The 14445-nt window shown below is 39.4% G+C and overlaps 1 long non-coding RNA gene across 21 annotated transcripts in view; it reads right to left on the reverse strand.

Moving 5' to 3' along the window:
- Positions 1-14445, reverse strand: part of LOC129646466 (uncharacterized) — a 367507-nt gene that overhangs the window by 346489 nt on the left and 6573 nt on the right. For all 21 annotated transcript variants that reach the window (XR_008711951.1, XR_008711953.1, XR_008711950.1 and 18 more), the window contains exon 3: positions 87-185. This is a non-coding gene — a long non-coding RNA (uncharacterized LOC129646466). The remainder of the gene's footprint in view (positions 1-86; positions 186-14445) is intronic.

Raw genomic sequence — 14445 nt, forward strand, 5'->3', positions numbered from 1 at the left:
TGATAATCACTGCCAAGCCTTGCTTATTGATCAACATCTGTTCTTACAAATTCCCAGGTGTGTATTTTCAGTTTGAAAGTTCCTACCTTGAGACAGGAGGGTGGAAATATGAAAGTACTGTCTCTGTTTCTCATCCTTTCTTGAGAACAAGTTTGAGTGATTCCTCATCCAAACCTGGCTTCTGCCTGGACAAGAAGCAAACACAAAAACAAAAGTTGGCATGTGCAAACAATGCACAGATATACGTGTGCCTTTGCCGATCCACCTGAGAGTCTGCCACATCTCATTTATTTGTTGTGGGGCTATCTGGAGAGGTACAAGTTAAAAGTGAAAATATATAACCTGGGAACTTATCCACATTTGTTTGGTACTAACCTCTTTATCAGAGCAACAAGCCACAAGTAGAGAAGTTTCATGAAGAAAATACTGAATGCTGATTAACCCAGATTGGGAATGGTCAGTATCTTCCAGAACTGGATCTGACCAACCTCCAAGGAACCATACATATTATATTTTCCCAGCATGTGAAAAAACTTATTCAATCATGGAAGGAGCATGACATTGGGAGAGATTGAAGGCAGTTTTTGCCTACTGAAGATATTGATTGGAAGCTTTTGTTTATGTATTTGTCTCTTTGTTTTTCAAGGAGGAGCAAAGTATCTCCTAGCTAATTTAACTTCTGAACCTCCTCGGCTATTTCCAGTCCTCAAGAAGCCCGTAATGTGTATGAGAATCATTTGACTTATCAGAAAGGAAAATGGAAGTGAGGGAGGACACCACTGCTTTTAAGTGAACTTGATGGAAACTTATTTCCAGTCATCCATCGAAGTAAGCATGCGATATTAATTTCACCCTTGGCACAAAGATCAGTGATGTTGCCAGTGTCGTTGTTCTGTTTATAACAATATTTGTGATGACTTAAACACCGCCCTCCTCCAACTGGCTTGAGAACAAGCATTATTCTTCTGTGCATAGTTTAACAAAGCTGGGGTATGTCGCATTTCAAAAAGAATGTGCAGGAAGGAGCACAGTTTTTGGTGATAGTCAATCAAAGGTAAAACTTTTCAAATGTTGTTTTAGGGGAAGCACATTAATGCCCATAATCCCTCTCCTACTCTCAAATTCTTCAGGCTGAGAGCCTGAGCAAATGCAGTTCTAAGACCATATTTTCAAGTGAGACTACTTAACATCTCTTCCTTTCTTTCATACATGTTTTGCAGTGGAATAAACATTCACGGGCATGAAAGTTACAGCGGTACAAATTTTATTATCTTTCACTGTCCAGTACCTTCTACTACTACATACTAGTTTTCTGACATACAGAAAGCTAGTCCAGTTCAGTTCAGTCGCTCAGGCATGTCTGACTTTGCGACCCCAAGAACTGCAGCATGCCAGGCCTCCCTGTCCATCACCATCTCCCGGAATTCACCCAAACTCATGTCCATTGAGTTGGTGATGCCATCTAACCATCTCATCCTCTGTCATCCCCTTCTCCTCTTGCCCTCAATCTTTCCCAGCATCAGGGTCTTTTCAAATGAGTCAGCTCTTTGCATCAGGTGGCCAAAGTACTGGAGTTTCAATTTAAACATCAGTCCTTCCAATGAACACTCAAGACTGATCTCCTTTAGGATGGACTGGCTGGATCTCCTTGCAGTCCAAGGGATTATCAAGAGTCTTTTCCAACACCACAGTTCAAAAGCATCAATTCTTCTGTGCTTAGCTTTCTTTATGGTCCAACTCTCACATCCATACATGACCACTGGAGAAACCATAGCCTTGACTAGACAGACATTTGTTAGCAAAGCAATGTCTCTGCTTTTTAATATGCTGTCTAGGTTGGTCATAACTTTCCTTCCAAGGAGTAAGCATCTTTTAATTTCATGGCTGCAATCACCATCTGCAGTGATTTTGGAGCCCAGAAAAATAAAGTCAGCCACTGTTTCCACTTCTATTTGCCATGAAGTGATGGGACTGGATGCCATGATCTTAGCTTCTGAATGTTGAGCTTTAAGCCAACTTTCTCACTCTCCTCTTTCACTTTCATCAAGAGGCTCTTTAGGTCTTCTTCACTTCCTGCCATAAGGGTGGTGTCATCTGCATATCTGAGGTTATTGATATTTCTCCCGGCAATCTTGATTCCAGCTTGTGCTTCTTCCAGCCTAGCGTTTCTCATGATGTACTCTGCATATAAGTTAAACAAACAGGGTGACAATATACAGTCTTGATCTTGATGTACTCCTTTTCCTATTTGGAACCAGTCTGTTGTTCCATGTCCATTTCTAACTGTTGCTTCCTGACCTGCATATAGGTTTCTCAAGAGGTAGGTCAGGTGGTCTGGTATTTCCATCTCTTTCAGAATTTTCCAGTTTCTTGTGATCCACACAGTCAAAGGCTTTGGCATAGTCAATAAAGTAGAAATAGATGTTTTTATGGAACTCTCTTGCTTTTTTGATGATCCAGCATATGTTGGCAATTTGATCTCTGGTTCCTCTGCCTTTTCTAAATCCAGCTTGAATGTCTGGAAGTTCATGGTTCACGTATTGCTGAAGCCTGACTTCGAGAATTTTGAGCATTACTTTACTAGCATGTGAGATGAGTGCAATTCTGCAGTAGTTTGAGCATTCTTTGGCATTGCTTTTCTTTGGGATTGGAATGAAAACTGACCTTTTCCAGTCCTGTGGCCACTGCTGAGTTTTCCAAATTTGTTGGCCTATTGAGTGCAATACTTTCACAGCATCATCTTTTAGGATTTGGAATAGCTCAACTGGAATTCCATCACCTCCACTAACTTTGTTCATAGTGATGCTTTCTAAGGCCTACTTGACTTCATATTCCAGGATGTCTGGCTCTAGGTGAGTGATCACACCATCATGATCACACCTTCATTAAAGGTCATGAAGGTCTTTAGTATAGTTCTTATGTGTATTCTTGCCAAGCTAGTATGTCAGTGCAATTTCTCAAGTGTTAAATTCAGCATATTAATAGTAAAGAATATTTGATACAAGAACTCATATTCTCCTCTGCAGTGTAGATCTACAGAGAGTTGTTGGTTGTTGTTCTTGTAGCTTATATGACCCCTTGAGTATGCAAATGTACTTACATTTCCATTTAGAACATTAATAAAGTCCCAAGATTTCACCCTTATATAAAGTACATAACTAAATGGAAAGAAGAGTTCACAAAATTTTCAGGAAGTTCCAGCAAGCAAAACAAGCCCTAAAGAACAAATGCATTGCAGATCCTGGACAGTGAGTATGCCAACTTGTGTCCACGACCTTTCTGTGCTTCAGGTTCTATATCTTCAGCTTAGGAATTAAACTTTCCTTAATCTCATTCTTGCTTTTTTAATATTAACTGAGAAAATTGATTGGAAAGTACGTTTTTTACCCCCTGTAGATAAGGAAATATTCGTTGCAAAATATATACTCTGATGGCAGAAACAAATGGAAGAGGGAGTCTGCACCAGAGGTCTCCTACTTGTACTGTGTGAATCTGTAAAGGTCTAGAATCCATTACAGGTGCCACGGGGAAGCAGAAATTGCAACCCAGTGTTCCCTAGACTCAACACTTCATTTGGTCATAGCAGATTCACTCTTTTATCTACTTTTAACATTGAAATTCTGACCATAAATTTGATTGGGGAAAAAGAAGTTTACTGCTTAAAAAGTTTGAACTCATTTAATTTGGTATTCTTATCTTACAGTGAAACAACAACAACAAAACCCTCAAAGATGTAAGTGATTTGCCCATGTTCAACACTTACCAGCAAGAACAAATTTAGAACATGAGAAAGATTTGGTACGTCTTCTGCCTGCAATTTCAATGATGCCTGTTTTGTGGTAGTTCAAAGAAAAAAATGATAATTTCTTATTATGTTTAACCCCACAACTAAATTGGATTACTACCGATCATCTTATCTTTCTCTAATTGTTGGATAGTGTCAAATGTTCTTTCTCTGCTTGTAAATTATTTTCTTGACTTCACAGCATTCTGCATGTATTTCCAGTCAATCCATTTCTGGACTCACAAAATTATAAGCTTGCAAGTTGTTGTCAGAGAATTAGTAACAATTTATTTAATGTATTTGGCATGCTGCTTATCACATCAATATGTAAATGTGATTGCTTAATAAATACCACTTATTGATGTTGACTTCATCTGCAACTTCCTTTGCAACTTAAAAATCAGACTCAAAATTACCCTAACTTGTGAATTTTATTTTCACGATAATATCTATCCAACATATATTTCCTAAATACTTCCTGTGCATAAATAACTGCTAACCATCATGATTGTCTATGGAACATGGGAAACATAGGGACACAATTATGTAAGTGCAAATATCAACATGCTATTGAAGTTCAAGGGAAAAGAGATAATTTTCAGCCAGGAAATATGGGAAGAACCAAGCAAGCATATTTGTGGAGGTGGCAGCTTTATAGCTGTCCCAGAGGAATGGGTAGAATTTCAATGTCAGAAGTAGAAAGAGGGTTTTCTAGGTGGTATGCAAGCTGTTTGACCAGGCTTGACAGCTAAGGCTATTAGGCTCAGTGTCAAGTATCCCTACAACAATGTGCTAGTATCTAAAATCTTCTCGATGTCTCATCTCCCATCTTCAATTTGAAACCTTTGCCAGATCTGGTGGTTCCCATTTTTCATTCCATTGATCTCTGCTTAGGCTCTGTCTGGCGATCTCCCTTTTAGTTTGACACTTCATCTAGAATCAAGAAAACTAAGATTATGGCACCCAGTCCCATCACTTCATGGCAAATAGAAGGGGAAAAGTGGAAACAATGACAGATTTTAGATTTTTTGGCTCCAAAATCACCACGGACAGTGACCACAGCCATGAAATTAAAAGACACTTGCTCCTTGGAAAGAAAACTATGATAAACCTAGACAGTATATTAAAAAGCAGAGACATCCCTTGCCAACAAAGGTTGCCAACAAAGCTATGGTTTTTTCAGCAGTCATGTAAGGGTGTGAGAGTCGGACCATAAAGAAGGCTGAGTGCTGAAGAACTGATGCTTTTCAACTGTGGTACTGAAGAAGACACTTGAGAGTCCCTTAGACATCAAGGAGATCAAACCAGTCAACCCTAAAGGAAATCAACCCTGAATATTCACTGGAAGGACTGATGCTAAAGCTGAAGCTCCAATACTTTGGATACCTGATGCAAAGATCTGACTCATTGGAAAAGACACTGATGCTAGGAAAGATTGAGGGCAGGAGGAGAGTGGGGCAGCAGAGGATGAGATGGTTAGATAACATCACTGACTCCAATAGACATGAGTTTGAGCAAACTCCGGGAAATGGTGAAGGACAGGGAACCTTGGCATGTTGCTGTCAATGGGGTCAAAAACAGGTGGACACAACTTAGCAACTGAACAACAACTGGGCTGCTTGCCAGGCTTTCAATTTTAGTTCCACACATAGACAAGGTCTGTCTGATCACCTTGAGTCTGGGTTTCTCTGCCTGTAGACCAGCCAGTACCCATTTATGGCAAGACCAAATCCTTCAGTCCTTCAGCCTAGCACTATGTTCTTCAAATATTGTGGGAGAGAGAATGACATGAGAAATAGATACATATATTCAAGAATGGTCTCAGTGAGAACATTTTTTCCCTTGACCACTCCATCTCACCATAGTCTGTAATCTTTCCTTTCTCTATACTTTAGAGACAAATCCCAGAAAACTCTGATCCTTTCCAGTATTTAGAATTTAGTCTAGATCAAAATATTAATTTCATATCCAAATTAAAGTATCTCTTTCCTCTTATCGGAATCTTAGTTTGTGGCTTGGGTTCTGAAATAGGGAAAGACAGCTAGTTAGCTCTGTTTACTTTTTTGGCACTCTCACAGCCGCCTCTGCCTTTCTCTCTGCTATTTTTCTATTTCTGGGTTTCCCTCGCCTCTCAATGTTGTTGGGCTCTCCAAGGGGACAGGGGTGAGGTGAAAGTGTGAGGGACAGCTGCCCAAATGCTGATCTCTGTACTTTTTGTGCATTCTTCAGAACCCCATCTCCCAGAGGTTTCCTAAGATAGACAAGCATTCTATGGCTGACATTTTTCTCTCACTTCTCTTGCTCCTGGCTGACTGCCTGACACTGTCTTACGGGTGCAGTTCCCATGACACAGGAGGCCTCTGAGACCTCCGCTTGATCCATGGAATATCTGCACGTCCTTGTCATGTAAAACATGGATGGAGCAGGCTGCCTTGCGGCTGCCATCTCTTGCTTGCTGTTGTGGATTCTTGGAGTATTTCTCGATCAGATTCTGTGCTTGCATAATGTTAAGCAAATTCCATAATATACATGTGAAGTTCTCTTAAGAATGTTTGTGTGCTCTGAGCACGAACCTCATGAATTTCTAGGACTCAGCAAGCTTTCATTAGGAGAAAAATGTGAGTCTCCCTTCTTGATAGATACTCGAATGCCTATAAGCAATTTTCTTATAGTCCTTCTCAGTAGGTTTAGAAGGAAAGGGAGAGGAAAAATCAGAACAGTCTCCTTCTATGCCTACAGCTTACCTCTCATTCAATATATTTCAATATCTAGTCATCTGTTTACATGGGCTGGATGAAGATAGAGAGCTGCCTCTGTTTTGTTGTTGTTGTTGTTGTTGTTGTTTTGGATAATGAGGCAGGCCTCTCGTTGCCACCTATTCCTCTCAGCTTTAGCTCCTTGTGCAAAATTCTAAGCAGGACACATTCCATTTAACACTGTTTACATGGATGGAGGAGCCTGGTAGGCTGCAGTCCATGAGGTCGCTGAGGGTCGGACACGACTGAGCGACTTCACTTTCACTTTTCACTTTCATGCATTGGAGAAGGAAATGGCAACCCAGTCCAGTGTTCTTGCCTGGAGAATCCCAGGGACAGAGGAGCCTGGTAGGAGGCCGTCTATGGAGTCGCACAGAGTCAGACACGACTGAAGTGACTCAGCAGCAGCAAAAGTAATACTTGTATAAGAGGGTAGTGATAAAAAGTCTGCAGGAAGGTGTCAGTTTCTGCAGAGATGGAATTGTATTTAAGATGATAGGGGACAGAAACAAAATTTTCAGATCAAGGTAATGCTAATACTTGTGTTACAAAATTGAGCCTTCCATGCTTTACTAAGAGATACCACATGTCAGAGAAATAGACATTAAAACATCAATAAGATTCAACTACATACCAATTAGAATGGCCTAAATGTAGAATTTGGAGAAGGAAATGGCAACCCACTCCAGTGTTCTTGCCTGGAGAATCCCAGGGACGGGGGAGCCTGGTGGGCTGCCATCTATGGGGTCACACAGAGTCGGACACGACTGAAGCGACTTAGCATAGCATAGCAAATGTAGAATACTGAGAATATCAAATGCCATCAAAGACAGGGAGTCAGAGGAACTCTCATTCTTTGCTGTTGGGAATGCAAAATTGTGCAGCCACTTTGAAAGACCACTTGGCAGTTTCTTATAAAGCTAAACATTCTCTTAAGGTCCAGCAAGTGAACTCCTTTGTACTTACCCAAAGGAGTTGAAAATTTTTGCCCACCAAAAAACATGCACATGGGTGTTTATAGAAGTATTATTCATTACCATCAAAGCTTAGAAGAAACCAAGATGTCCTTCAGCAGTGTGAATTGACTTATAAACTATGGTACATCCAGACAACAGAATATTATGCAGTGCTCAAAAAAGAGCTATCAAGCCATGAAAAAACAAGGAGGAAGCTTAAATGCATATGGTTAAGTGACAGAAGCCAGTCTGAAAAGGACACATACCATAAGCTTCCAACTGTATATGACATTCTGTTAAAAAAAAAAAAGAGAGAGAGAGACAGTAAAAAGAGTAAAAAGACTAGTAGTTGGCAGGAGTTAGAGGAGGAAGGCTAAATAGGTGGAACACAGAAGATTTTCAGGGAAGTGAAAATATTCTGTGAGATACTATAATGATCCCCTAGAGAAGGAAATGGCAACCCACTCCAGTATTCTTGCCTGGAAAATTCCATGGAAAGCGGAGCCTGGTAGGCTACAATCCATGGGGTCGCAACAAGTCAGAAACAACTGAGCACTATAATAATAGATACATGTCATTATACATTTGTTCAAATTCCTAAAATATATAACGCCAAGGGTGAATTGTAGTGTAAACTATGGACTTTGGGTGATTATGATATACCAGTATAAGTTTATCAATTGCAACATATGTTACAATCTGTTGGAGGATGCTGGTAATGGAGGAGGTTATTCATGTGTGGGGCAGGAACTATCTCTGGTAAAGCTCTGTACCTTCCTGTCAATTTTGCTGGGAACCTAAAACTGCTCTAAAAATAGCCTTAACGAAAAAAATCAAGTTAAAAATGTAAATGGAACTGATATGTGGAAGCTTTAAGAACCAGTGCATAATGTATAATGTCCTCTCTCTCTGCTACAATAACTGGAGTGTTCCACAGAGACTTCTTATCCTAGTGCTGCAGACTGAATGTCTGTATACCTCAAACATTCATATTTTGAAACCTAATCCACAATGTGATATTTGGAGGTGGGTTTCTAGGGTGGTGATGGGGTTATGAAGGTATAGCCCTCATGAATGAGATTAGTTCAGTTCAGTTTAGTCACTCAGTCGTGTCCAACTCTTTGCAACCCCATGAATCGCAGCATGCCAGGCCTCCCTGTCCATCACCAACTTCCAGAGTTTACCCAAACTCCTGTCCATTGAGTTGGTGATTCCATCCAGCCATCTCATCCTCTGTCATCCCCTTCTCCTCCTGCCCCCAATCCCTCCCAGCATCAGGGTCTTTGCCAATGAGTCAACTCTTTGTATGAGGTGGCCAAAGTACTGCAGTTTCAGCTTAAGCATCATTCCTTCCAAAGATATCCCAGGGCTGATCTCCTTCAGAATGGACTGGTTGGATCTCCTTGCAGTCCAACGGACTCTCAAGAGTCTTCTCCAACACCACAGTTCAAAAGCATCAATTACTTTGGCGCTCAGCTTTCTCCACAGTCCAACTTGCACATCCATACATGACCACTGGAAAAATCATAGCCTTGACTAAATGAAGCTTTGTTGGCAAAGTAATGTCTCTGCTTTTCAATATGCTATCTAGGTTGGTCATAACTTTCCTTCCAAGGAGTAAGCGTCTTTTAATTTCCTGGCTGCAGTCACCATCTGCAGTGATTTTGGAGCCCCAAAAAATAAAGTCTGACACTGTTTCCACTGTTTCCCCATCTATTTCCCATGAAGTGATGGGACCAGATACCATGATCTTCATTTTCTGAATGTTGAGCTTTAAGCCAACTTTTTCACTCTCCTCTTTCACTTTCATCAAGAAGCTCTCTAGTTCTTCACTTTCTGCCATAAGGGTGGTGTCATCTGCACATCTGAGGTTATTGATATTTCTCCCGGCAATCTTGATTCCAGCCCATGTTTCTTCCAGCCCAGCATTTCTCATGATGTACTCTGCATATAAGTTAAATAAGCAGGGTGATGATATACAGCCTTGATGTACTCCTTTTCCTATTTTGAACCAGTCTGTTGTTCCATGTCCAGTTCTAACTGTTGCTTCCTGACCTGCATACAGATTTCTCAAGAGGCAGGTCAGGTGGTCTGGTAGTCCCATCTCTTGAAGAATTTTCCAGTTTTTTTGTGATCCACACAGTCAAAGGCTTTGGCATAGTCAACAAAGCAGAAATAGATGTTTTTCTGGAACTCTCTTGCTTTTTCCATGATCCAGCAGATGTTGGCAATTTGATCTCTGATTCCTCTGCCTTTTCTAAAACCAGCTTGAACATCTGGAAGTTTACGGTTCACATATTGCTGAAGCCTGGCTTGGAGAATTTTAAGCATTATTTTACTAGCATGTGAGATGAGTGCAACTGTGCAGTAGTTTGAACATTCTTTGGCATTGCCTTTCTTTGGGATTGGAATGAAAACTGACCTTTTCTAGTCCTGTGGCCACTGCTGAGTTTTCCAAATTTGCTGGCATATTGAGTGCAACACTCTCACAGCATCATCTTTCAGGACTTGAAATAGCTCCACTGGAATTCCATCACCTCCACTAGCTTTGTTCGTAGTGATGCTTTCTAAGGCCCACTTGACTTCGCATTCCAGGATGTCTGGCTCTAGGTGAGTGATCACACCATTGTGATATCTTGGTCGTTAAGATCTTTTTTGTACAGTTCTTCTGTGTATTCTTGCCACCTCTTCTTAATATCTTCTGCTTCTGTTAGGTCCATACCATTTCTGCCCATGAATGATATTAGCAGCCTTATAAAAGAGACCCCAGAGAGCTCCCATACCATGTTAGGATACAGCAATAAGACACTGGTCCATGAACTAGAATTCTGGTTCTCACTGGGCATTGAATCTATCAAAATCTTGATCATGGACTTCTCAGTCTCCAGAACTGGGAAAAGCAAACGTTTGTTGTTTAAGCTACCCAGTCTATGGTGTTTTTGTTACAGCAGACCAAACTCACTAAAACCAGAGTGAGGACCACATAAACTAGAGACTCCACCCACCCTGTAATTCATCTTCAGCATGGATAAGAAAACTTGTTGTTTTAAGCTACTGAAATTTGGGGTCGATTTGTTATTGAAGTAACATCTACCTCTCCTTACTGATGTAATGAGTACATAAATATTTTATGCTATATTGCCAAGTAGTATAATGTGGCTAAATCCTCCAAATTTCTTAAACTTCTCCACATTATCTCCAGCCCGACTCAAAGGAAATAGCTTTCCTATTTTATATCCTATCAACTGTTTAAAATTTAGCTATCAAGTAGTCTCCATTTTCAATTATATTATGATCTTAATCGTATTTACCATTATGTTTAATATCAATTAAGGCCATATATAAGTGTTTGGTTTACCTTAAGAGAGATATCTTTAAGAGACTAGTTATGGTAAAGAGGGCAAAAGTTGGAGTGCAAGTTCATAGATATCACACATGATAGGAACAGGGAGCAAGCCTAATAGAAATTAATATTAGAAGGGGTAATGTTCACCTTTTTTGAGAAAGGATGAACAACAACAAACAAAAGGAGTCTGAAAAAAAAAGACACATGTACTGTAGGAAAGTTAGTATTCAGGGAACAACCTAAATTGAATTAGAAGTAACTTCATCTCTTAAGAGTCCTAGATGGGGGCAAAGTATAGTAAAAGTTATCCTTAATTATCACACCAGGGCCTATTGAATATTAAATTATGTCTAAGTCAGTTCTACTTTGATAGGTAGGATAATCTTCTAAAAGAGAATATAATAAATACTGCAAAAGAAGTGCACTTGCCTCCTAAAATTCTGTTTCACTATGGAAGACAGACAATTTTTCGAAAGTAAAGGCAAGTCTCTATGATTAAAAGATATTTTTATCAAAAGAATGACGTGAGAACCAAGATGTCTTAGTAATCCAACCAGGAGTACCTATTTTTAAGCTCAGTGAACTTCAAAGCAACACATATTTCTTGAAAAGCTGCTATGTGTAAATTGTTGTTTCAAAAGTTTTGTTACCATATAAATACCATGTATTTCCCCACTCACAGATTTAGAGAAACTTTCTATAGCTAAAAATCTTAAACCTAGCCTTCAATACCCTATAATAAAAGAAGCTTTCATGCCTCTCTCTATTCTGCTATAGTTGATCTATGAACAACATGGTGTTTAGAGCTGCCCAATCCCATGATAGCTTAGACTCCACCCTCAGTAGCCAAGATTCCTCTGTATACATGACTCTGCATCTCAGATTCCACAAATCACCAATCATATACTACCATGGCACTTACCACTGAAAAGAAAGATGTGCATATAACTGGATCTGTGATGTTGAAGGGTCAACACAATTTCACAATATGCTTTGATACACTGACCAAAACAAATGTAGCCATCCCAAGCAAATTATTTAATGGATTCTACCTCTATACCTCATGGACAAGAAAATGGCTACCCACTCGTGTTCTTCCCTGGGAAATCCTATGGACAGAAAAGCCTGGAGGGTTACAATCCATGGGGTTGCAAGAGTCAGACATGATTTAGCGAATAAACAACCACCACCTCTATACATCAACTGCTGCTGTCCTTCACTTCACCTCACCTGGGAAAACCATCTTATTTATTTTTCCTCCACTAATCTTTCTCCCTAATATACTTAAAAGCTATGTTCCAAACATGTGTCTACTGGGATATCTTGCTAAATTAACTCTAAGCCAATTCTAGCCACTGTTTTATTCTAGATTGCATCATTACCTACAAAATAAATCAGTTTCATTGCTACAAGAAAACACGTTAGAGGTGAAGAAACTAAAGTCAAGAGATGTGCAGAGGTTTGCCCAAGACCAGAGTTATTTAGGAGAAAGTCAGGGTTAAAAACTAGGTTCCCTGGTTCTCCATTTGTTTCCAAACTACCTATGCTGTAATTTTGTACTCTTGATTGATTGTAGGCTTGGTCTTTTTCTTAAGTTGATTTATAAAGTATAGTCTTTCTTCTCACATAGAATGTAGTAATTTTAGATAAATTTTTAAAAATAATACTAAGAAATATCATTTATTAGGAAGTGTATGTTAACACATTTGCTCCCAAACTATCCAATGAAATATGTGTTATTATAATTATTATTTTTATTATTTTACATATGAAAATTTTGAGGTAGAGAGTATCACACAGTAGCTAAGCTGGGATTCAAGCCCAGGTAATCAAGCTCCAAAGCCTATACTTATAACCATACTGCTCTAGAGGGATATTTTGTACCCAAATAAACAAGGCTATCTATCTATCTGTCTGCTGCTGCTGCTGCTGCTAAGTCGCTTCAATCGTGTCTGACTCTGTGCGACCCCATAGATGGCAGCCCACCAGGCTCCCCCATCCCTGGGATTCTCCAGGCAAGAACACTGGAGTGGGTTGCCATTTCCTTCTCCAATGCATGAAAGTGAAAGTGAAGTCACTCAGTCGTGTCCGATTCTTAGCAACCCCATGGACTGCAGCCTACCAGGCTCCTCCATCCATGGGATTTTCCAGGCAAGAGTACTGGAGTGGGGTGCGATTGCCTTCTCTGATCTGTCTGTCTGTCTGTCTCCAAATTAGGGTAGACTCTTTCAGGGCAGTCAACATAGAATATTACACATTTTTGCCAATGGTGCTGATATTTTCCCAGAATATTTTCAGACTTGAGCTTCTGGAATTGACATGAGAATATCAGCTATGCTCTTGTGAATACTCTCAACAAGAGCAAACTCTTTCTGCATAGACTATTTCTGTTTGGGAACTAGTCAAAAGTCAGTCACAGTGGGGCTAACAAGTGAGATGGCTAATTAAATTTCATAAATCCTTGCTCAGTAGAAGATGTACTAGGAATATAGAATAATAATACTATTTTTGGAGGAGTGGTTCATATGCTTTCCATACAAAGACAAGAGTTCCAGAAACATCTTGAGTAAAGTTGGCATCCCATAAATGCCTAAACAGACATTACCATAAGCACGTTTTTCTTAGCATTTTCTGCTTCTTCTTCCAGTAACATTCCCTAGTTTCTTTGGAGACATTACACTTTACGTGATCTTAGTGATTCTTTTTGCTGGAATCCAACAATGAGCATTTGACCCAGCATTAAGTGAGGGGAGCACCTATTCAATGGTCATGTATTTGTTTCAGAGGTGAACACACAAATGAAGCTTGGTCTACTCAGAGTCACTCAGTTTCAGTACTCTGGCAACTACTCCGAACCTGGAGTTGTGAGGCAGGAAAATTGTGGCTGGAGAGCCAGCTTGCTCACAAAATGGAACCTGAATACGAAACTAAAACACAGAGAAGTAGGGTCCTTAGTCTAGGCACTTGGTGACCACAGTATCTACATGCACACTATAGATTTAGTGTAAGTCTTTAATAATGGACTTCTGGAAAAGTTTTAGACCAAAGCATTCTGTTTTTATTCGAATGACTGAAAATACCTGACTTGAGTAAGTTTAATCTCAGAGCCATGCCCAATTAGCATCATCTTTATTCTAAGAGGGTGAGACTGAAGGGCTGGAAAAAGAGAGGAAAACATCTTATTCATATACATTTTATAAATTATACACTTAATAAACTAATCTTGTATAGAAGGATACAAGACCAATGAATTTTGTAAATTATTTTTAAATTTAAAAGTGAGAGTTATAAGTAAAATATTCAAATATCACTAAATCATTGATTTTGAAGGTCAGTTTATCTGGAGAATCTGACAAAGTTAAACATTTTAATTTGATTTTATGACTATGATTTGAAAGTCTGTCATGACTGAGGCTGAATCTTTGTATCTTGCAAGACAAAATTACATACAACCAGTCATTCTAAAGTGAAACAAATCCAAATCAAATAAGGCAAATAAAATAATATATAATAAGCTAGCATTATTATATTATACGAACTATAATATATAATGTCAAAATAGCCAATATCTCTTCAATACTAGGTATATCATCCAATTGCTGC

Source organism: Bubalus kerabau, chromosome 3, assembly GCF_029407905.1.
Source record: "Bubalus kerabau isolate K-KA32 ecotype Philippines breed swamp buffalo chromosome 3, PCC_UOA_SB_1v2, whole genome shotgun sequence".
NCBI classification, from domain to species: Eukaryota; Metazoa; Chordata; class Mammalia; order Artiodactyla; family Bovidae; genus Bubalus; species Bubalus kerabau.